Source organism: Macaca mulatta, chromosome 12, assembly GCF_049350105.2.
Source record: "Macaca mulatta isolate MMU2019108-1 chromosome 12, T2T-MMU8v2.0, whole genome shotgun sequence".
NCBI lineage: Eukaryota > Metazoa > Chordata > Mammalia > Primates > Cercopithecidae > Macaca > Macaca mulatta.
The window spans coordinates 136204888-136227373 of record NC_133417.1 but is presented as its reverse complement, the minus strand read 5'-3'; the positions used below and the strand labels follow the sequence as shown (position 1 = coordinate 136227373).

The 22486-nt window shown below is 42.2% G+C and overlaps 1 protein-coding gene across 1 annotated transcript in view; it reads left to right on the top strand.

Moving 5' to 3' along the window:
• The first annotated feature begins 19888 nt into the window (after window positions 1–19888).
• GPR55 (G protein-coupled receptor 55) overlaps window positions 19889–22486 on the top strand; it is a 45889-nt gene continuing 43291 nt past the window's right edge. Inside the window, exon 1 of the mRNA XM_077957869.1 lies at window positions 19889–20151. The gene's annotated coding sequence lies outside the window, so the exon portion shown is untranslated. The remainder of the gene's footprint in view (window positions 20152–22486) is intronic.

The window sequence follows — 22486 nt, the reverse complement described above, 5'->3', positions numbered from 1 at the left end:
CCCTTCCCCCAGGCCCTGGCAATCACCAATCTGCTTTCTGTCTCAAATGGATTTGCCTATCCTGAATATTTCACATATATGGAATCATACAATATGTGTCCTTTTACGTCTGGCTTCTTTCACTTAGGTTCATCCAAGCTGCAGAATGTGTTGGTACTGCCTCCTTTTTATGATGAAATATTCCGTTTTATGAATGTACTACAGTCCAGTTTATCCGTTTACAGCTTATGGACAGCGGGGCTGCTTTTACATTTTGGTCACTGTTTTAACCTGTGTTTCTATTCTTCTGGGTACATACTAGAAATGGGACTTCTGGGTCATACGGCAACTCCATGTTTAAATTTTTTTTTTTTTTTTTTTGAGATGAAGTATCACTCTGTTGCCCAGGCTGGAGTGCAGTGGCATGATCTTGGCTTACTACAACCTCTGCCTCCCGGGTTCAAGCGATTCTTCTGCCTCAGTCTCCTGAGTAGCTGGGACTACAGGCATGCGCCACTACGCCTGGCTAATTTTTATATTTTTAGTAGAGACGGGGTTTCATCATGTTGGCCTGGCTGGTCTCAAACTCCTGACCTCGTGATCTGCGCGCCTTGGCCTCCCAAAGTGCTGGGATTACAGGCGTGAGCCACTGCGCCCGGCCCCATGTTTACATTTTTGATGAACCAACAAACTGTTTTCCACATCAGCTGCACCATTTTACATTTTCACAAGCGAAGTAGGAGGATTCCAGTTTTTCCATGTCCTTGCCAATGGTTATTTTCCATTTAAACAATTATAGTCATCCTTGTGGATGTGAAGTGGTCAACTGTTAATACCCTTTTTGACACAAGCTTAAGGTGTCAAAGGATATGCTCTAATGTTGCCCTTTGGCTTCATGAGGCTACTTAAAGCTTCCAATTTCTTGTAAATAACATTAGACTTTGTTATTGTTACATGAACTTGGTGACCCAAGGGATTCATGGCTGTAGGAGGGGATTCCTGTTATATTCTAAGTGCTGTGATTTGAATGTGTCCCCAAAGTTCATGTGTTGGAAACTTAATGGCCAATGCAACAATGTTGAGAAGTGGCATCTTTAAACGGTGATTAGGTCATGGAAACACAGCTCTCATGAGTGGATTCAGGTCATTATTGGGGGACCGAATTAGCTATCACAGGAGTGACTTAGATATAATATCAGGGAATTCTGCCCCTCTTTCCTTCCTCTCGCATGTGTTCTCTCTCACGATGTGATGCCTTCTGCCATGGGATGGCCCTCACTAGATGCCTGCACCATGCTCTTGGACTTCCCAGCTGCAGAACCATGAGCCAAATAAACTTCTGTGCTTTGTAAATTACCCAGTCTGTGGTACTTTGGTATAGCAGCAGAAAATGAACTAAGACACTACACATGATGTTACCCTGAACGTTTGCATAAAAACAGCTTTTTACATCACATAGCCACACTCAAAATGTGTTATGGGAATACAGTAAAACAGAGGTGGGGGAGGTGACATTAACTGTGGTGAGGGGGCGAAATAATCCTTGGGACCAATGACTTTTAGGGCTTTGTTAAAGTGATTTCTGTGCTCAAAATAACTGGCCCAGGGCTGCGGAATCCAGGCATCCTGGCAAAACCACATGAATGAGGAAAACAGCACTTTTCATGACCAGCCCCACCAGGGGAATTTTTCAGGCACGCATCTTACTGTGTTGCTCAGGTCAGCTGGCTACCACTTGTGAGCTCAGGCCCAGAGGTTGGGGCACCCCAGTGAGTCAGAGCCCAGATCAGGGAGGGTGAGAATTACCACTTCCTGTCTATGAAAAACACTTAGATAAATGTTGGTTCCCACCATGGCTAAGAATCAAATAATATTCTTTCTCTGGGCCTCAGCCTCAAGTGCCTGACAAACTCTTGAAAAACCCAAGGCACTACTCAAAGTGGTTTACACGGGGAGATCCAAGGTGGTTTCCCTATGGCTGGTTGATGATGTTAATTACGGTATTTTTCAGGATTGACAGCCAAGCAGATGTTATTAACATTAACCAATTAATCCAGGTCTTACCTCATGTCATCCTCACGCTAAGTAAAAGCACCAGAGAGTTTTGGAAGTGGAGAAATGTCACAGGGTGGATCAGGAAAGACAGGACAGAGGAGGGGCCATTCGTGTAAGACCTACCTGAAAGGATGGGTGGAAGAGGACAGTGGGAGGGAAGGGGAGGATGGAGGCTAGGAGGTAAGTGTGCCACCCCCGCACAAGCATTGAGCAGTGCCAAGTGTGCCAACATAGAATAGACTTCTGGATACACCCACTTTATCTCAAAATTATTGTGACAATGTGATTACAAGAAAATTTTGTGGCCAAAATGTTAAAGTTTGACATTCCAGAACTGGAATAATTATATCTTGGCACTGTTCATGGTGACATTTCTTTTTTTTTTTTTTTTTTGACACGGAGTCTTGCTCTGTGCCCCAGGCTGGAGTGCAATGGCGCGATCTCGGCTCACTGCAAGCTCCGCTCCCCCGGGTTCACGCCATTCTCCTGCCTCAGCCTCCCGAGTAGCTGGGACTACAGGCGCCCGCCACCTCGCCCGGCTAATTTTCTTGTATTTTTAGTAGAGACGGGGTTTCACCGTGTTAGCCAGGATGGTCTCGATCTCCTGACCTCATGATCCGCCCGTCTCGGCCTCCCAAAGTGCTGGGATTACAGGCTTGAGCCACCGCGCCCGGCGCGTGGTGACATTTCTTCCATAGTTACCGAACTGAATATTTGCCAGGCTAAGAAGACACTTTCAACTGAGGTAAGTGGAGAAGTGGCTATTTTGGGGACTCCCCAGGCTACCTAGGGCGGTCTCTTTAACCCCTAGGATCCAGGTATAGTTATTAAAAGCACCCACTTTCATTGCCCAAAGTGTCCCAGTTTAGACAATAAATTATACAGTCACTCTATTTATCGCGGATTTTAAATGATTAAATTGTGGTAAAACAGGCGTAACCTAAAATTTACCATTTTAACCACGTTAAGTGTTGAGTTCAGTGGAATTAAGTACGTTCACCTGGTACAACCACCACCAACTCCCCATCCTCCCCTTTCCCCAGCTCCTGGCAACAAACCACAATTCTAATTTCTATGTCTATGCATTTGACTACCCTAGGTACCTCTTTTAGTGGAATCATACACTATTTTTCTTTTTGTGATTGGCTTATTTCACTTAGTATAATGTCTTCAAGTTTCATCCATATAAGAGCATGGGTCAGAATCTCCTTCCTTTGTAATGTTGAGTAATACTCCATTGTGTGTGTATTCGTCTGTTCTTGCACAGCTATAAAGAAATACCTGATACTGGGCTGGTCACGATGGTGCACACCTTTAATTCTAGCACTTTGGGAGGCCAAGGTGAGAGGATCACTTAAGTCCAGGAGCTCAAGGCCAGCCTGGGCAGCATGGTGAAACCCCATCCCTACAAAAAATACAAAAATTAGCTGGGCATAGTGACCCATGCCTGTAGTCCCAGCTACTCAGGCGGCTGAGGTGAGTGGATTGCTTGAGCCTGAGAGGTTGAGGCTGCAGTGAGCTGTCATGCCACTGTTCTATAGCCTGGACAACAGAGCAAGACCCTGTCTCAAAAAAAGGAAAAAAGAATAAAAAAAGAAACAACTGAGACTGGGTAATTTATAAAGAAAAGAGGTTTCATTGGTTCATGATTCCATAGGCTGTACAGGAAACATGATGCTGGTCTTCTGCTCGGCTTCTGGGGAGGTCTCAGGAAACTTACAATCATGGCAGAAGATGAAGTGGAAGCCAGCACTTATCACGTGGCCAGAGTAGGAGCAAGAGAGAGAGGGGGAGGTGCTGCACACTTTTTAAACAACCAGATCTTGTGAGAATTCACTCACTACACAGTACCAAGGAGGGATGGTGCTAAACCATTTATGAGAACTCTGCCTTCATGATCCAATCACCTCCCACCAGGTCCCACCTTTAACACTGGGGATTATAACTGGACAGGGGATTATAACTGGACAGGGGATTTGAGTGGGGACACAGATCCAAACCATATCAGTAGTTTATCAATGGATAAACACACTGTGTTATCCATTCATCCATTGATGGAAGCAGCAGTTGGGCTGCCCCTACCTTTTGGCTATTGTGAATAATGCTGCTATGAACATGGGTGTACAGATAGCTGTGTGTGACTTTGCTTTCAGTTCTTTTGGGTGTACACCCAGAAGTGGAATTCCTGGATCATATGGTAATTCTTTATTTATTTATTTATTATTAGTATTTTTGAGATGGAGTCTAACTGTGTTGCCTAGGCTGGAGTGCAGTGGTGGAATCTCGGTTCATTGCAACCTCCACCTCGCAGGTTCAAGAGATTCTCCTGCCTCAGCCTCCCAAGTAGCTGGGGTTACAGGCTCCTGCCATCGTGCCTGGCTAATTTTTGTATTTTTAGTGGAGACAGCGTTTCACCATCTTGGCCAGACTGGTCTCAAACTCCTGACCACTTGATCAACCTGCCTCAGCCTCCCAAAGTGCTGGGATTACAGGTGTGAGCCACTGAGCCTGGACTCTATTTAGAATTTTTTGAGAAAATGCCTCTCTGTTTCCAATAGTGGCTGCACCACTTTACATTCCTATCAGTACAAAGATTCCAATTCTCCAACATCCTCTCTTTCTTTCTTATAGTAGCCATTCTAGTGGGTATGAAGTGGCATCTCACTGTGGTTTTGATCTGAATTTCTCTAATGATCAGTGATGTGCTGAAGTGCATGGCACCATCATAGCTCACTGTAGCCTCAAAATCTTGGCCTCAAGTGATCCTCCTGCTTAGTCTCCTGAGTAGCTGGAAGTATAGGCATGTGCCACCACACCAGGTGAATTTTTAAAAATTTTAAGTTGTTTATAGAAATGGGGTTTCACCATGTTGTTCAGGCTGGTCTTGAACTCCTGGCTGCAAGTGATCCTCCCACCTTGGCCTCTCAAAGTGCTAGGATTACAGGCATGAGCCACCATGCCTGGCCAGTCATTCTTCTCTAGAGACATATCTATTCAAGTCGTTTGTTCATTTTTGTATTGTGTTACTTGTTTTTGCCATTGTTTTTGAGTTTTAGGAGTTCTCTGTATGTTCTGGATATTAATTCCTTATCAGATATAATCATGTTTTTTTTTTTTTTGTAATGATTTTGAAACTTTTCTTCCTTGTACAATTTTGAGATATAAAAAATTCCCAGACTGGGCATGGTGGTTCATGCCTGTAATCCCAACATTTAGGGAGACCGAGATGGGAGGATTGCTTGAGCCCAGGAGTTCAAGACCAGCCTGGGCAACATAGCGAGATCTCATCTCTACAAAACATTTTAAAATTAGCCAGGCGTGGTGGTGTGCACCTGTAGTCCCAGCTACTCAGGAAGCTGAGACAGGAGGATCACTTGAGCCCAGGAAGTCAAAGCTGCAGTGAGCCATGATCACACCATTGAACTGCAGCCTGGGTGACAGAGCAAGACCCTGTCTCAAACAACAACAACAATAACAACAACAACGATGATGACAAAAGAATTCCCAAACTGGACTCTTACTGGAATGACTTATGGTCCAAACGTATAACTGAATTGTGTAACTAAGAATTAAAGAGCCAGGGTGCACCCAAGATGGCCGAATAGGAACAGCTCCAGCCTCCAGCTCCCAGTGTGAGCGACACAGAAGATGGGTAATTTCTGCATTTTCGGCTGAGGTACCGGGTTCATCTCACTGGGACATGTCGGACTGTTGGTGCTGGTCCGCGGGTGCAGCCCGACCAGGGAGAGTTGAAGCAGGGCGAGGCATTGCCTCACCTGGGATGTGCAAGGGGGAAGGGAATTCCTTTTCTTAGCCAAAGGAAATTGAGACACACAACACCTGGAAAATCAGGTAACTCCCACCCTACTACTGTGCTTTACCAAGGGTCTCAGCAAACGGCACACCAGTAGATTATATCCCACACCTGGCCCAGAATGTCCCACACCCATGGAGCCTCCCTCATTGCTAGCACGGCAGTCTGAGATCTAACTGCAAGGTGGCAGTGAGGCTGGCGGAGGGGCACCCACCATTGCTGAGGCTTAAGTAGCTAAACAAAGCTGCGGGAAGCTGGAATTGGGTGGAGCCCACCACAGCTCAAGGAGGCTGGCCTGCCTCTGTAGACTCCTCCTCTGGGGACAGGGCATAGCTAAACAAAAAGCAGCAGAAACCTCAGCAGAGGTAAAGGCCCCAGTCTGACAGCTTTAAAGAGAGCAGTGGATCTCCCGGCACGAAGGTTGAGATCTGAGAACAGACAGATTGCCTGTTCAAGTTGGTCCCTGACCCTGAGTAGCCTAACTGGGAGACATCCCCCACTAGGTGCAGACCGACACCTCACACCTCACATGGCAGGGTACACCCCTGAGACGAAGCTTCCAGATCAAGAATCAGACAGCAACATTCGCTGTTCAGAAATATTCTATCTTCTGCAGCCTCTGCTGCTGATACCCAGGCAAACGGGGTCTGGAGTGGACCTCAAGCAAACTCCAACAGACCTACAGCTGAGGGTCCTGACTGTTAGAAGGAAAACTAACAAACAGAAAGGACACCCATACCAAAACCCCATCAGTATGTCACCATCATCAAATACCAAAGGCAGATAAAACCACAAAGTTGGGGAAAAAGCAGTGCAGAAAAGCTGGAAATTCAAAAAATCAGAGCTTATCACCCCCTCCAAAGGAATGCAGCTCATCACCAGCAACGGAACAAAGCTGGATGGAGAATGACTTTGACGAGTTGAGAGAAGCAGCTTCAGTCAATCAAACTTCTCAGAGCTAAAGGAGGAACTACATAACCAGTGCAAAGAAACTAAAAACCTTGAAAAAAGAATGGATGAATGGATAACTAGAATAATCAATGCAGAGAAGACCTTAAAAGAACTGATAGAGATGAAAACCATAACACAAGAACTATGTGACAAATGCACAAGCTTCAGTAACCGACTCGATCAACTGGAAGAAAGAATATCAGCGATTGAAGATCAAATGAATGAAATGAAGCGAGAAGAGAAGTGTAGAGAAAAAAGAGTAAAAAGAAATGAACAAAGCCTCCAAGAAATATGGGATTATGTGAAAAGACCAAGTCTACGTCTGATTGGTGTGCCTGAAAGTGACAGCAAAAATGGAAACAAGTTGGAAAACACTCTGCAGGATATCATCCAGGAGAACTTCCCCAACCTAGTAAGGCAGGCCAACATTCAAATTCAGGAAATACAGAGAACACCACAAAGATACTCCTCGAGAAGAGCAACTCCAAGACACATAATTGTCAGATTCACAAAAGTTGAAATGAAGGAAAAAATGTTAACGGCAGCCAGACAGAAAGGTCGGGTTACACACAAAGAGAAACCGATCAGACTAACAGCAGATTTCTCATCAGAAACTCTCCAAGCTAGAAGAGAGTGGGGGCCAATATTCAACATTCTTAAAGAAAAGAATTTTCAACCCAGAATTTCATATCCAGCCAAACGAAGTTTCATAAGTGAAGGAGAAATAAAATCCTTTACAGACAAGCAAATGCTTAGAGATTTTGTCACCACCAGGCCTCCCCTACAAGAGATCCTGAAGGAAGTACTAAACATGGAAAGGAACAACAGGTACCAGCCATTGCAAAAACATGTCAAAATGTAAAGTCCATTGATGCTAGAAAGAAACTGCATCAACTAGCAAGCAAAATAACCAGCTAATATCATAATGACAGGATCAAGTTCACACATAACAATATTAACCTTAAATGTAAATGGTCCAATTAAAAGACACAGACTGGCAGATTGGATAAAGAGTCAAGACCCATCAGTTTGCTGTATTCAGGAGACCCATCTCACATGCAGAGACACACATAGGCTCAAAATAAAGGGATGGAGGAAGATCTACAAAGCAAATGGAAAACAAAAAAAAAAAGCAGGGGTTGCAATCCTAGTCTCTGAGAAAGCAGACTTTAAACCATCAAAGATCAAAAGAGACAAAGAAGGCCATTACATAATGATAAAGGGATCAATTCATCAGGAAGAGCTAACTATCCTAAATATATACGCACCCAATACAGGAGCACTCAGATTCATAAAGCAAGTCCTTAGAGACCATACAAAGAGACTTAGACTCCCAAACAATAATAACGGGAGACTTTAACACCCCACTGTCAACATTAGACAGATCAACGAGACAGAAAGTTAACAAGGATATCCAGGAATTGAACTCAACTCTGCACCAAGCAGACCTAATAGACATCTACAGAACTCTCCACCCCAAATCAAGAGAATATACATTCTTCTCAGCACCACATCACACTTATTCCAAAATTGACCACATAGTTGGAAGTAAAACACTCCTCAGCAAATGTAAAAGAACAGAAATTATGACAAACTGTCTCTCAGACCACAGTGCAATCTAACTAGAACTCAGGACTAAGAAACTCAATCAAAACCGCTCAATGACATAGAAACTGAACAACCTGCTTCTGAATGACTACTGGTACATAACGAAATGAAAGCAGAAATAAAGACGTTCTTTGAAACCAATGAGAACAAAGATACAACATACCAGAATCTCTGGGACACGTTTAAAGCAGTGTGTAGAGGGAAATTTATAGCACTAAATGCCCACAAGAGAAAGCAGGAAAGATCTAAAATTGACACCCTAACATCACAATGAAAAGAACTAGAGAAGCAAGAGCAAACACATCCAAAAGCTAGCAGAAGACAAGAAATAACTAACATCAGAGCAGAACTGAAGGAGATAGAGACACAAAAAATCCTCCAAAAAATCAATGAATCCAGGAGCTGGTTTTTTGAAAAGATCAACAAAATTGATAGACTGCTAGCAAGACTAATAAAGAAGAAAAGAGAGAAGAATCAAACAGACACAATAAAAAATGATAATGAGGATATCACCACTGACTCCACAGAAACACAAACTACCATCAGAGAATACTATAAACACCTCTATGCAAATAAACTAGAAAACCTAGAAGAAATGGATAATTTCCTGGACACTTACACTCTCCCAAATCTAAACCAGGAAGAAGTTGAATCCCTGAATAGACCAATAGCAGGCTCTGAAAGTGAGGCAATAATTAATAACCTACCAACCCAAAAAAGTCCAGGACCAGACGGATTCACAGCTGAATTCTACCAGAGGTACAAGGAGGAGCTGGTACCATTTCTTCTGAAACTATTCCAATCAATAGAAAAAGAGGGAATCCTCCCTAACTCATTTTACGAGGCCAACATCATCCTGATACCAAAGCCTGACAGAGATACAACAAAAAAAGAGAATTTTAGACCAATATCCCTGATGAATATCGATGCAAAAATCCTCAATAAAATACTGGCAAACCGAATCCAGCAGCACATCAAAAAGCTTGTCCACCATGATCAAGTGGGCTTCATCCCTGGGATGCAAGGCTGGTTCAACATATGCAAATCAGTAAATGTAATCCAGCATATAAACAGAACCAAAGACAAAAACTACGTGATTATCTCAATAGATGCAGAAAAGGCCTTAGACAAAATTCAACAGCCCTTCATGCTAAAAACTCTCAATAAATTCAGTATTGATGGAACGTATCTCAAAATAATAAGAGCTATTTATGACAAACCCACAGCCAATATCATACTGAATGGGCAAAAAATGGAAGCATTCCCTTTGAAAACTGGCATAAGACAGGGATGCCCTCTCTCACCACTCCTATTCAACATAGTGTTGGAAGTTCTGGCTAGGGCAATCAAGCAAGAGAAAGAAATCAAGGGTATTCAGTTAGGAAAAGAAGAAGTAAAATTGTCCCTGTTTGCAGATGACATGATTGTATATTTAGAAAACCCCATTGTCTCAGCCCAAAATCTCCTTAAACTGATAAGCAACTTCAGCAAAGTCTCAGGATACAAAATTAACGTGCAAAAATCACAAGCATTCTTATACACCAGTAACAGACAAACAGAGAGCCAAATCATGAATGAACTCCCATTCACAATAGCTTCAAAGAGAATAAAATACCTAGGAACCCAACTTACAAGGGATGTAAAGGACCTCTTCAAGGAGAACTACAAACCACTGCTCAGTGAAATAAAAGAGGACAGAAACAAATGGAAGAACATACCATGCTCACGGATAGGAAGAATCAATATTGTGAAAACGGCCACACTGCCCAAGGTAATTTATAGATTCAATGCCATCCCCATTAAGCTACCAATGAATTTCTTCACGGAATTGGAAAAAACTGCTTTAAAGTTCATATGGAACCAAAAAAGACCCCACATTGCCAAGACAATCCTAAGCCAAAAAGAACAAAGCTGGAGGCATCATGCTACCTGACTTCAAACTATACTACAAGGCTACAGTAACCAAAACAGCATGGTACTGGTACCAAAACAGAGATATAGACCAATGGAACAGAACAGAGTCCTCAGAAATAATACCACACATCTACAGTCATCTGATCTTTGACAAACCTGACAAAAACAAGAAATGGGGAAAGGATTCCCTATTTAATAAATGGTGCTGGGAAAATTGGCTAGCCATAAGTAGAAAGTTGAAACTGGATCCTTTCCTTACTCCTTATACGAAAATTAATTCAAGATGGATTAGAGACTTAAATGTTAGACCTAAAACCATAAAAACCCTAGAAGAAAACCTAGGTAATACCATTCAGGACATAGGCATGGGCAAGGACTTCATGTCTAAAACACCAAAAGCAATGACAACAAAAGCCAAAATTGACAAATGGGATCTAATTAAACTAAAGAGCTTCTGCACAGCAAAAGAAACTACCATCAGAGTGAACAGGCAACCTACAGAATGGGAGAAAAGTTTTGCAATCTACTCATCTGACAAAGGGCTAATATCCAGAACCTACAAAGAACTCAATCAAATTTACAAGAAAAAAAACAATCCCATCAAAAAGTGGGCAAAGGATATGAACAGACACTTCTCAAAAGAAGACATTCATACAACCAACAGACAAATGAAAAAATGCTCATCATCACTCGCCATCAGAGAAATGCAAGTCAAAACCACAATGAGATACCATCTCACACCAGTTAGAATGGCAATCATTAAAAAATCAGGAAACAACAGGTGCTGGAGAGGATGTGGAGAAATAGGAACACTTCTACACGGTTGGTGGGACTGTAAACTAGTTCAACCATTGTGGAAAACAGTGTGGCGATTCCTCAAGGATCTAGAACTAGAAATACCATTTGACCCAGCCATCCCATTACTGGGGATATACCCAAAGGATTATAGGTCACGCTGCTGTAAAGACACTTGCACACATATGTTTATTGCGGCACTATTCACAATAGCAAAGACTTGGAATCAACCCAAGTGTCCATCAGTGACAGACTGGATTAAGAAAATGTGGCACATATACACCATGGAATACTGTGCAGCCATAAAAAAGGATGAGTTCGTGTCCTTTGTAGAGACATAGATGCAGCTGGAAACCATCATTCTCAGCAAACTATCACAAGAACAGAAAACCAAATACTGCATATTCTCACTCATAGGTGGGAATTGAACAATGAGATCACCTGGACGCAGGAAGGGGATCATCACACACCGGGTCCTATTGTGGGGAGGTGAGGGAGGGATAGCATTAGGAGATATACCTAATGTAAATGACTAGTTAATGGGTGCAGCACACCAACATGGCACGTGTATACATATGTAACAAACCTGCACGTTGTGCACATGTACCCTAGAACTTAAAGTATATATAAAAAAAGAATTAAATAGCCATCCTAAAGTTTATTTAGCTTAATATTACAAATGTAAGTACACAAAATAATTTTTATAAGGATTAGATATCAGAAAGTCTAATGTCTATCATCATACTTAACAGTCTCATGTAAATCTTTATACTGTGTTGCACCATAGGTGATGCATTGTTCTATTTTTTTTTTTTTTTTTTTTTTTTGTGAGACAGGGTCTTGCTCTGTCATCTAGGCTGGAGTGCAGTGGCACAATCTTGGCTCACTGCAGCCTTGACTTCCTGGGCTCAAGCAAACCTCCCACCTCAGTCTCCTGAGTAGCTGGGACTAGAGGTACTTCTTAAAGTTATCTAGTTAACACATTGTCTTAACCATCAATCTACTTCTCTATTTATCTGTTGAGAAGCTCTTAATAACTGTTTTGGTGCTTAAAATAAATACCTTTCACAATCATCACTAATTATTGGCACATTTTACTCCAGCAATAATAATAGTGCATTTATACTGCAATGGACTGATAGAACTTCAAAACCTAAAGCACATAATATTTTCTCACTCCTCGTTACATCTCTCATGCTCAACTATGATTAAAAGTGAATATGCAGCCTTACCACTGAATCGGAAGGCCTGCCTGGCTGGAGTAACTTCAGATGACATGCAGGCTCCATATCATGATCATTTATGTGGCCACCTGCTCCCTGATGGACTTCAAGGCAGAGAAGCTGTCACCAGTGGAGGTTGTCCAGGTTCTTGGCATTTTGAACAGAGTTGGACAAAACACGCAAACAAAGCAAGGAAAGAATGAAGCAACAAAAGCAGAGATTTACTGAAAACGAAACTACGCTCTGCAGGATGGGAGTGGCCCGATCATAGGGGCTCAAGAGCCCAGTTGCAGAATCTTCTGGGGTCCAAATACCCGCTAGAGATTTCCCATTGGCCACATGGTGTTCACCCAATGCAAATAAAGTAGTGGCCCGAAATCCATCTGATTGGTTGCGGAAAGCAACTCATCAGAGACTTAAGTGAAATTACAAAGTTATACTCCTATGCAAATATCTTTGCTTTCTGCAACCAATCAGAGCTACTTTCAATTTTCCAGCAGAAACGGGTGGGTGGTTTTCAAAGGGAGTCGCCTCTGGTCCTTTTGTTACTTAGGTATGGAAATTTGGGGTTTTCCTTTCGATTTGGTTCTAGGAAGTCAGCGTGAATCGGCCTTAGGTTTCCTGCCTCCAGACCCTAGTCTCCTGCCAAAAAGTGGCCGGTCGGCTCTTGAGCCTTCCCAAGGCAGAAGGTGGAGCTGAAAAGCAGACTTCCCTGAATGCTGAGGCTGAGTTGAATATTGGTGTAGGCTCCGTGCAGCCCACCTGCAGAGCAGAGGAAGGGAGCACCAGAAAGATGCTTGGGAGATGGATCTCAGGATGCCGGACAGAGGCCTTTGAGCTTTACCCCTTGGGTGGCAAAGCATGGACCACTGCAGTCTCTCCAGGTCGTGGGTGGGCGTGAGTGGGCCCTCGGGCCTATTTGACTTAGTCTCTCCCTCTCACATCATGGGAGCCATCTTCTCCCTCTTGTGACTCCTTGTCTTATAAACCAGAGAAGATGACTAGTGCTTATGAAAAGCACTCTCGTGCTGACAGGTGCCCTAAGGCCACCATCATCATCCATGAGGATTTCTCTCTTTGTCAGAGTGCTGCAGCAGCTGCAGCCTCATTCAGGGCTTGGCCTCTGTCCCCAGATTGCAGAGGAGAAAAGAGCCAACAAAGGCCAGGCACAGTGGCTCACGCCCGTAACCCCAGCACTTTGGGAGGCTGAGGTGGGCGGATCACTTGAGTCCAGCAGTTTGAGAACAGCCTGAGCAACATAGTGAGACCCGTCTCTAAAAAAAAAAAAAAAAAGAAAAAAAAAGCCAGGATGGGTGGCGCTTGCCTGTGGTCTCAGCTACTTGGGAGGCTGAAGTGGGAGGATTGCTTGAGCCTGGGAGATCGAGGCTACAGTGAACCATGATCCATGATTGCACCACAGCACTCCAGCCTGGGAGACTGAGACCCTGTCTAAAAGCAAAAACAAAAACAAAAACAAACCAAAACGCCCCCAAACCAAACAAAAGAACTACCACAGACCCAACAGTACAAAATCCAAAAGACCTAAAAAAGGAATACCCTTCAAAATAGGTATCCCTCCCATTCTGTCCTCAGGGTTCCTGTTTTCTTTTTACCTGAAAGCAACTGGACTTTCAGCTTCTTATGTGTCCTTGCACAAATTTTTTTTTTAGAGATTGTCTGTATAGTACCTCTACAAGCAAATAAGTATAAATAAGTCCTTTGTTTGTTTCTTTCTTTCTTTCTTCCTTCCTTCCTTCCTTCCTTCCTTCCTTCCTTCCTTCCTTCCTTCCTTCCTTCCTTCCTTCCTTCCTTCCTTCTCTCTCTCTCTCTCTCTTTCTTTTCATAAACAATAGTGTACCGTACACATTTCTCTGTGCTTTTTTTCCACAATGTATTTTGGAGCTTGTGCTACACCTGCTCATAAAGCAGTTTCTTTTTCTCGCTTACAGCTGTATGGTATTCTGTTACGTGACTGTCCCATCGTTTTTAAACCAATCTCTTAATGATGGACATTTGAGTGGTTTCTGCTCTTTGTGATCAACAATGTTGCGGTAAATAACTGGATTTGTCATTCCACACGTGAGTATATCTCCAGGATACATTCTTTGTATAGAACTGTAGGGTCAAAGGGCCCACACAGCTGTAATCTTGATTAATATTACCAAAATTTCCCCCACTAGGATTGTACCCATTTACATTTCTACCGATGATGCTTGAGAGTACCATTTCCCACCTTACTCACATCGTGTGCTATCAAGCTTTTGAATGGGTGCCAATCTGATAAGAGGAAACTGGTACCTCAGTGTACTTTTAATCCTGCATGTTTCTTATTAAGAGTGACATTGAGGCCGGGCGTGGTGTCTGATGCTTTTAACTGTAACACTTTGGAAGGCCAAGGCAGGCAGATCGCTTGAGCTCAGGAGTTTGAGATCAGCCTGGGCAAAATGGCGAAACTCTGTCTCTACAAAATACACAAAAATTTGCTGGGCATGAGGGCACTCACTTTTAGTCCCAGCAACTCAGGAGGCTGGGCAGGAGGATCACCTGAGCCTCTTAAGAGGTAGAGACTGCAGTGAGCTATGATGGCACTTCAGCATGGGCGACAGATCTAGACCCTGTCTAAATAAATAAAGAGTGACATTGGTTGAACAATTTTCTATTGTTTAAAAATCATTGTTTTTCCTTTATTGTGAACCGTCTGTTCATCTCCTCCTTTCCCTCTTTTCTATTGGGTCGTTAGCATTTTCTCACTGATTTGCTTGTATATGAGTGGAGAGAATTTTTTTTTTTTTTTCTTTCAGTTTGGCATTTATCTTTTGACTTCGCTTATGGTGGCTTTACAGAAAGACTTTATTTTTAGCCAGGTGCGGTGGCTCATGCCTGTAATCCCAGCACTTTGGGAGGCCGAGGCAGTCAGATCACCTGAGGGCAGGAGATTGAGACCAGCCTGGCCAGCATGGTGAAACTCCATCTCTACTAAAAATACAAAAATTAGCTGGGCATGGTGGTGCGCACCTGTAATCTCAGCCACTTGGGGGACTGAGGCAGGAGAATGAACCTGGGAGGCGGAGGTTGCAGTGAGCCAAGACACACCATTGCACTCCAGCCTGGGTGACAAGGGGAAACTCTGTCTCAAAAAACAAAAAACGAACCAAAAAAAAAAAAAAAAAAAGAAAAAAAGAAAAAAGAGAAAAAGCTCATAGAATAAGGGTACAAAGAAAATGCTTTGTGCAGCTCTATGTGTTGGTGTTTTATGCTAAGTATTATTACAAAAAAGTCCAAATGTTTTTAAAAATTGAAAAGTTTATAAGTAAAAAAAAGTACAGTAAGCTAAGGTTACGTTATTCTTGGGCAAAGAACAAATTTTTCATAAATGTGGTGTAGCCTAAATGTACAGTGTTTATAAAGTCCACAGCAGCAGTCAGTAATGTCCCAGGCCTTCCCATTCACTCACTACCCACTCACTGACTCACCCAGAGCAACCTCCAGTCCTGCCTGCTCCATTCATGGTAAGCGCCTTATACAGGTGGACCATATTTTTATTTTTCCTACTGTATTTTGAACGGTATTTTTCTATGTTTAGATACACAAATACTTACCATTCTGTTGTGATTGCCTACAGTATTCAGTGCAGAAACATGCTGCCCAGGCTTGTGGCCTAGGAGAAACAGGTTAACCCGTATAGCCCAGGTGTGCAGTAGGCTACGCCATGGTAGGAACCCTACGATATTCAAACAATGAAACTGCCTGCGATGCAGTGTATTAGCTAGGAATTCCAGTATGATATAGAAAGGACTGGTGAGAGAGAAAATCCTTGACTTGTTCATGATTTTACAGTAAAACATCTAGTTTTACACCAGTAAGTCTAACGTTAAATGTAGGGCTTTTTTGTGGCTCTTCCTCGTCAGGTTGAGGGAGTTCTTCTCTATTCCTAGTTTGCTGAGGATTTGGGGCTGTATTTTTTTTTTTAATCATGAATGGGTATTGAATTTTGTCAAATGCTTTTTCTGCATTTATTGATGTGATCATATGACTTTTCTTTGTGAGCCTGTTGATGTGATGGATTACGTAAATTGACTTCAGAATGTGAGTCAGATTTGCATACTTGAAATAAATCTCAGTGTTGGACAAATCTGATATTATTGAATGATTTGTTAATATTTCATTGAGAATTTTTGCATCTTCAATTCTTTTAAACATGTTTATGTTCCATATATGGCACAGAATGTGGTCTATCATGGTGAATATTTCCAGTAAGCATGAGAAGAATGTGTACTCTACTGTTGTTGGATGAATTAGTTTATAAATGTCTATTGTGTCCTGTTGCTTGATGCTGCTGTTCAGTTCAGTTATATCCTTATTGGATCTGTCAGCTACTGATACCTTATGCTGAGATCTCTAACTATAAGAATGGATATTTTAATTTGCCTTGCAATTCTACTAATTTTTGCCTTACATATTTTGACATTGTTATGTACATATATGTTAAGTACTATTCTATTTTCTTGGAGAATTGATCCCTTTATCACTACGTAATGTTCCTCTTTCTCCCTTATAATTTTCCTTGTTCTGAAGTCTGCTTTATCTATTTATTTATAGGTTGCCCCCACCTTTCTTTGATTAGTTTGTATGGTATGATGCATCCCAATACTTCTCTCATTTATTTACTTTTTAAAAGTTAAACATACTTATTGTGGTGAAATATAAACAATGTAAAAATGACCATCTTAACAATTTTTAAGTGTATAGTTCAGTGGCAGTCATATGGTTGTGCATCCATCACCACCATCCATGATGAGTTCATTTTGGACACCAATCCATACTAGAGCTCCTCAGAACTCTTTCATCCTGTAAAACTGAAATTCTATACCCATGAAACAAAAACTAATTATACTTTTCATCTCTGTGAATTTGACTACTCTAGGACATTTTTTTTTTTTTTACAGTACTTGTCTTTGTGTGACTGGCGTGCTAACAAAACTGTCACAAAAGACTCTGTAAAAACCAAAACCTTGCACGGAAGCCATTGTAACCTTACACAAAAAAACACTTCCGCAAGGAAATCTTCCCAGTAAAGCTGCATGTTCAACCTTGGGTGGGCGTCACCTTTGTTACTGACCCTTGTAGCCAATGATAATCATTTCAAAACAATCATATAATCCTCCTCATTCTTCCTCCTTGCGTATGCAGTTTACTGTGGCACATGCATTCCCATTGCAATGCTCTATTCCTGAATAAATATCTTCTCCTTTTAGAGAGCCTGTTTCTGTTATTTAGGTTGACAGTTTTTAACTGCCTTTTAGTATGCTTTGTGATTTTTGGTTGAAAGCTGGACATGATTTATATGATAGTAGGACCTGAGGTAAATTGGATTTACAGTGTGAGGTTTTATGTTAATCTGACTAGGAGCTGGGCCGTGTTTAATGTTTCCTATAGCTGTAGGTGCCAGAAACTTTAGTTTCCTCTAGTTTCAGGTGTTTTTTGTTTGCTTGTTTGTTTGTTTTGTTTTCTCTTGTATTGTTTTGGGTTTCCCTAAGAATTCTATCTTTTTTCTTTTTTCTTTTTTTTGAGATGGAGTTTTGCTCTCGTTGCCCAGGCTGGAGTGCAGTGGCGCCATCTTGGCTTACTGCAACCTCCGTCTCCCAGGGTCAAGCAGTTCTCCTGCCTCAGCTTCCTGAGTAGCTGGGATTACAGGTGCCCACCAACACATCTGCCTAACTTTTGTATTTTTCGGAGAGACAGGGTTTCACCATGTTGGTCAGGCTGGTCTTGAATGCCTGACCTCAAGTGATCCACCTGCCTCAGCCTCCCAAAGTGCTGGGGTTACAGGCGTGAGCCATTGTGCCTAGAGGAGAACTCTGTCTTAAATAACTCTTTCAGTTATAGTCTACTTTTATTATACTGGAGCCTGTTGATGTGGGGTGAATGTCCCCCCACCAAATTCCTGTTCACCTGGAAACTCAGAATATGAGTCTATATGGAAATAGGGTTTTTGCAGATGGAAGTAGTTAAATTAAGATGAGGTCTTGCTGGATTAGAGCAGTCCTTAAATCCAATGACATGGTCTTATAAAAAGAGGGGAGGATACATAGAGACAAAGACACAGAGGTGAAGGAATTCAGAGCATTTCACCCCAAAATGTGTCATTCTGATGCAGGGATTATTTTGCATTAAAGGCACTTAAATATCAGTTTAAGAGGTTACTCTGGCCCTCCTTCCCCCGCCCCCACCTCCAAAAGCAGAAGATAAAACCCTCTTGGAAGGCAAAACCCTCCTGGAAGGTAAAATCCTCCTGGAAGGAAGATAAAACCTTCCCTATGGAAGTTGTCTTCCCTATACCAGGAGGAAAGTAACGTTCTTATCATCAAGGACAAAAAGTAGAAGCTGGGGAGAAAACTACACAAACAAACTTTGTTAACTTGACCTTTGTCTTCCTAGCCACTTTTCTACCCCAATAACCACCCTAGCACAAACCCCTTTGCCTCATCATATTTTCAGTTTTACTATTCTTTGCCCAACTCAGTATATAAATGTTTAACTCTGATTACTTTTTTTGAAAGGTCTTCATGTCTGCTGTCCCCCAAAACTCATATATTGGAAACATAATTCCCAGTGCAACAGTGTTGGGAGGTGTTTAGGTCATGAGAACTCCACTCTTGTGAATGAATTCATGATGCTATAAAAAGCATCACCCACTCCACTTTTCTACCGCATGAGGACTCAGCGTTCATCCCCTCGAGAAGACGCACCACTCAAAATGCCCTCTTGAACCCAGAGTCTGGATCCTTACCAGACAATGAACCTGCCGGTGCCATGATCTTGAACTTCCCAGGCTCCAGAACTGTGAAAAATAAATTTCTATTCTTTATAAATTACCTGGTCTGTGATATTCTGTTATAATAGCACAAAATGGACTAAGACAATTTTCTTATGAAGGCTCCCATGACACATAAAGCTTATATTAAATACATTTGTATACTTCTGTTCGTCTGTCTACGTCCGTTTAATTCTCAGGACATATTAGGGCTTCCCATTGAAAGCCCTAATAAGGTAGACGTCAAATTTTGTCTCCCCTCCAGAGAGAAGGCCATGTGATGGTAGAGGCAGAGGTTGGAATGAAGCAGCTCCAAGCCAAAGAATGCTGAGAATTGCCAGCAACCACAAGAAACTAGGAGGCAAGGAAGGCTCCTTCACAGCACCTTCAGAAGGGACATAGCCCTGACAACTTCCAGGCTCCAGAACTGTGAGATAATACATCTTTGTTGGTTCAGCCACCCAGTGTGTGGTATTTTATGGCAGCCCTAGCAAACTAATACCATAAGGTACTAGGGAGGAGAGGCATTGTGTAATCTTACAATTAAATCTCAGTGGGTCGAGTGCCTGCTGTAGCCTTTCTCTTTTTCTCCCCTGATGGAGACTGGAAGGCTAGAAGGGGGCTGAAGTTATCTCACTGCCCTTCCCCTAGGGCAGATAAGGCCCTGGTAAGGCAGTGTCCTTTGATGAGAACACTTAAGGAGAACAGAATGCTCTGGGCTTTCAAAATGGTTACTTTTCCACTGGGGATGGTTTTAAATGGTTACTTTTCCTCTCCTCTTGCCTGAAGCCTGGGGATTTTTCTCCTGTCTTCACAGTGAGAAACTGGTGACCTTCCTGGAGGTAACCCCAGGAAAATATGGAGCTTCCCTACTACAGGGACCCCAGGAGTTTATAACACTTAAATTAGTCCAAACACTCAGGTTCCAGCAATTCATCAGCTACCATGTAAGTGCTCCTACAAGTTGCCGGCTCCAGGGCGGCTTCTGCTCCTGGAAGGTAAGTTGTGGTTCTCTGTATTCCTCTGTCTCTTCTATTTTTAGGGTGGGTGCTTTGACTGCCATTCTCTGCAGCATCTAAGAAAAGTTGTTGCTTTTCAGTTTGTTCAGCTTTTTTCCTTGTAAAGATGGTACTAATGACTTCCAGGCTCTTTACTGTTGGAGCTGTCTTATGGTGATTTTTTTTTGTCATCCAGAAGTATTTGTGGTTTTATACTGGGATTCTATCTCCCTACTAATTCTTTTTCTCCTTCGCAAGGTATTTTGTTTTCTTTGCTAAAGACTGTAGGGAAATATTTGAGTAACAAAAGAAAGACACAGGAAAGTTACAGAGGCCCAGAATCATAAAAACTCAGAGTAATGGCTTTCAGGTCTATGATTCTGACTTCCCTTTTAGAAATTACTGGAAGCCTCAGTAACTTCTGTACCTTACCTTCCTGGCTGCTGGTCAATCCTCTTATACTGGCACTGCACATTTCTTATCTTGTCAGTCTCAAAAGTTGTTTCCTGTATGTTTCTTTGTCTTGAACTTACTTTGTAAGCAATTTGAGGTCCAAGGCTCAGGCTTCCCTGACCTTGACAGCTTCCTGGAGTCTTGTACAAAGCCAGTTTGTGATTAAGTTTCTGGGACGATGGGCCATTGGTTGAATTATATTCTTTTCTCCGTTGGTTTGGTGTAGAATAAGTCATATATATTGCTAAATTGCCTCTTGCCAGGACCTAAGCCCAGGCATGTACTGGTGGGTCTACTCTGTGATCCAGGCTCTGATAGGGACAGGCAACCCTGAGGGAGAGCTTTTCTGAGTCTGACATCTATGTCAAATGTATGTCCAAACCCCTATTTCTCTTTAAAAACACTTCATATATCTGTCTCACCAAACCAATGCCTGTGCATTGTAGATAACTTGGGAAATACAGGTAAGTGTATAAAGACAAAAATGAAAATGATCTATGAAACCGTAGTCACTATTTTGATGCAATTCTTCTGGACTTTTGCATTGCTAATACTCAGAGAGAAGGATGAAGGGTTGTTTAGCAATCAACAAAAATCAAGGATTACTATTGCTGTGATTGTTTTCTGTGCATACAAAAAAATTAGTGCAGTGCTTTAGGAATGTGGCTGGGCAGGAACATGACTTTCGAAATCAAATGCATCTGAGTTCAAACCCCAAGTCTGTCACTCACTGGATGACCTTGGGCAAGCTGCTTCTCTATGTTTCAATTTCCTCATCTGAAAAATGGGCCTGCTCTCACCTACCTCATAGGGTTGTTGGGAATAACTAATGATTTTATGTGTGTAAAGCAACTTTGTTTTTTATTTTTTATTTTTATTTTTATTTTATTGAGACAGGGTTTCACTCTGTTGCCCAGACTGGAGTGCAGTGGTGCAATCACAGCTCACTGCAGCCTTGACCTCTCTGGGCTCAGGCGATCCTCCTGTCTCTGCCTCCTGAGTAGCTGGGACTATACACGTGCACCACCATGCCCAGCTAATTTTTAATTTTTTTTTCTAGAGACGGGGTTTCACCATGTTGCCCAGGCTGGTCTCCAACTCCTGGGCTGAAGCGATCCACCTGCCTTGGCCTCCCAAAGTGCTGGGATTACAGGAGTGAGCCAGATGCCTGGCCTGTTTGAAGCCCTTAAACCACAACACTGGCAACAAAGTATTTGATAAATGGAGCAGTTGGAGGAGAAAAAGTGTGAGGAGGAGGAAGAAAAGCAGGAACCAAAACTATGGCGATTTCCATTTTTGGAACTGCTGTGACCTCGCACAGCACACTGTGCTTCTCATTGTATATCCAGTGGGAGAGTTCCTGCTGCTTGAAATGTGATTTATGACAGTTATAAACCAAGATTTCAGTGTGTCTTCATGGAAGAACGCCTGCTAATAAAGATAGAAGGAATGATAGAATTAGATTACAACTATTTTGTAAAGACCCTCGTTATCACTGATTCAGTCAATAAGGTCGATGGGTGCTAAGGCCATTGGGTGAGAGGTCCTTGGGTATTGGATATTTACACATTACCAAACTATCATTTTGCAGATTATGTGTTAATTACAGTGGAGAGATCTTTTGGACATCACCTTAACTAAATGATCAAAATGAGGTTTATAAAATAAAAGACAAACATTGCATGTTCTCACTTACTTGTAGGATCTAAAAATCGAAACAACTGAACTCATGGAGGTAGACAGTTAGGATGGTTACCAGAGTTTGGGAAGAGGAGTGGTGGTGGTTGCAGGAGTGGGGGGCGCTGTCAGAGGGAGGTAGGAATGGTTACTGGGTACAAAAAAAACCAGGAAGAATGAATAAGACCTACTATTTGATAGCACA